Source organism: Camelina sativa, chromosome 12 (assembly GCF_000633955.1).
Source record: "Camelina sativa cultivar DH55 chromosome 12, Cs, whole genome shotgun sequence".
NCBI lineage: Eukaryota > Viridiplantae > Streptophyta > Magnoliopsida > Brassicales > Brassicaceae > Camelina > Camelina sativa.
The window spans coordinates 18,485,829-18,488,353 of NC_025696.1; the positions used below are offsets into that span (position 1 = coordinate 18,485,829).

The 2,525-nt window shown below is 39.4% G+C and overlaps 1 pseudogene; it reads left to right on the forward strand.

The window, feature by feature from the left end:
• LOC104733632 lies at window positions 806–2,090 on the forward strand (annotated as a pseudogene).

Consider the following 2,525-nt stretch of genomic DNA (forward strand, 5'->3'; position numbering starts at 1 on the left):
AAAAATACTAAAATTTTGTTTTTTTATATCTTCAACCTAACCATTGTACCCATAAAGGAAGAGAGAAATTGAAGTACAAATACGATTGAGGAGATTAGAATATAAACAATTACAATAAAATAAAATTCCAATTAACAAACCAAAAAATATGATGTAAAAATATTGGCACATCTCACATACGTTCAAAAAAATATGATAATTTCATCAGAATTTTAAGAAAATAAGATTATTTGTGAATATATTAAAACAAATTACCAATGACTCTTCTTTACTCTTTCATAATTAATTTACCTTAGCCTTGTAATTCAATGTGAGGAACTTATTGAGTGTGTGAGATTTTAGCAGAGAATATCTATAATCTAAAGCATAAGTTTTGTCATTTATCACATTACTTGATTAAATTTTGGGTGAAAAGCCAAATACCTAAAGTAATAAGTGTTTCAATATGAAATTTATTTATTTTTGAATAATTATTTTAACATTTTTAAATATTTTAATTATAAATCAAATTTAATAAAGTTTTTGGTATTTTTAAACATTTATATTATTATATATTATATTTATTATGTTTTAACCGCTAATGCAACCGTTGGTCAACCAGTCGTTAAACTCCCGCAAACGCACCCATTTTAAAATGCTAAACCAGTCATTCAAAATGCTTAATAACACTTGAATCCACAATCGCTCCCTTCCGCAATTTTCCGCAACCGCAACCGCAAACGCTGCATTTGAACCAGTCAGGCCCTTAATCCACTTGTCTTGTTACCCGCGCGTTGTCATATTTTAAGGTCTTAAAGAGAATACAATGGAAGCGAAGCTAGAGGTGGCGGGGAGAGAAGTGATTAAGACTGCTTCACCATCACCTCGTGATCGCCTTCAACTCTCCATCCTTGATCTCCATTGTCCCCCAATCTACGTGTCCACAGTCTTCTTTTACAAAGCTGACGATCTCTCCCCGGATATTTTCTCGGGAAAACTGAAAAGCTCTCTGTCCGAGACTCTGTCACGATTCTATCCCCTGGCTGGACGAATAGAAGGCGTTTCCATCAGCTGTAACGACGAAGGAGCCGTCTACACCGAAGCACACAACGATCTCATTCTCCCTCATTTCCTGAGAAACCTAACCACTGACTCTCTTGAGGGATTCTTCCCGAAGTTGGCCCCTGGAGATTCTCCAGGGGAGTGGCCGTTGTTGAGTGTCAAGGTAACTTTCTTCGGGTCGGGATCAGGAGTTGCGGTTTGTGTCTCTGTCTCTCACAAAATCTGTGATGCAACCTCATTGGCGATATTTGTAAATGATTGGGCTACCACCACGGCCATGGGGAAGTCAAATGATATGGCGGTAAACACTATTGAGTTTGCTGAAACTACCATTTTTCCTCCTCCTTCTCCTCATAAAATGTTTTTACAATTCCCATCAGAGGATTCTAATCTTAATATCACAAGTATAATCAAAAGATTCGTCTTCGAACCCTCCAAGATTGCTGAACTCAGACACAAGGCTGCTAGCGAAAGCGTCCCTGTACCTACACGTGTTGAAGCTATCATGTCACTTCTCTGGAAATGTGCCCGAAGATCCTCACGCTCTAACTTGGTAAGTCCAAGACAAGCCGTGATGGGCCAGGCCATGGACTTGCGGCCTAGGATTCCATCTACAAACAGGTTTCTCCCTCAAGAAAGACGCGGATAGGGAGTTGGAAATCCCCGAAATCGTAGCCAGATTAAGGAAGGCTAAAGAAGGAGTCAACGAGATGATCAAAGAGAATCTTCAATGCAATACACTTAGTCAGTCTTTGGTGAGTTTGATGGACGAAGGAGACTACGCGTCACCGGACACAGACATATACATAATGTCTAGCTGGTGCAGAAAGCCTTTCTACAAGGTTAATTTTGGATTGGGTTTCCCGGTCTGGATGGGTTACCCGTCAAGTACGATTTACGGCAATATGGTGTATGTCCTGTTGATTGATTCAAAAGACGGTGATGGTGTAGAAGCATGGATAAGCTTACCTGAGTAAGACATGTCCGTATTCGTCGATGACCAAGAGTTGCTTCCTTATGCCATCCTTAATCCCCCGTTCGTGACCTAAACAAGACTACTACCAATCGCACCTCAATATACATCCAAACTGCTCTATGCTGGATTTACTAAGTTCTTGGCTTTTACGTTTCCTTGTGATCTGAATAAAGTGAACAAATCATTTCAAATTTCATGTTAATTCAGTTCATGTGTTCATGACCTTGCTCTTGTTTGTACTATATATGGTTTATTAATCGTTTGATTTGTCAACTTTTATTTCCAATTACAAATAACTCTTTTGTAAAGTTCGGTCCAGTTCCGAGTTATTGGATCAGAGAAACAGCCTGTTGGGCCTCTGGTAAATGACTTAGGCCCATGTTCCAGTTTGTTCTTCTCAATGGTCGGATACAGCCAGTCAACACTCTGGTTTTGTCCTGTGCTGAAGCGTACGGAGTTCTTTTGCGCTGGCAAGGATAAGGTTTGATTCGCCTAGGTTTAAGACCTG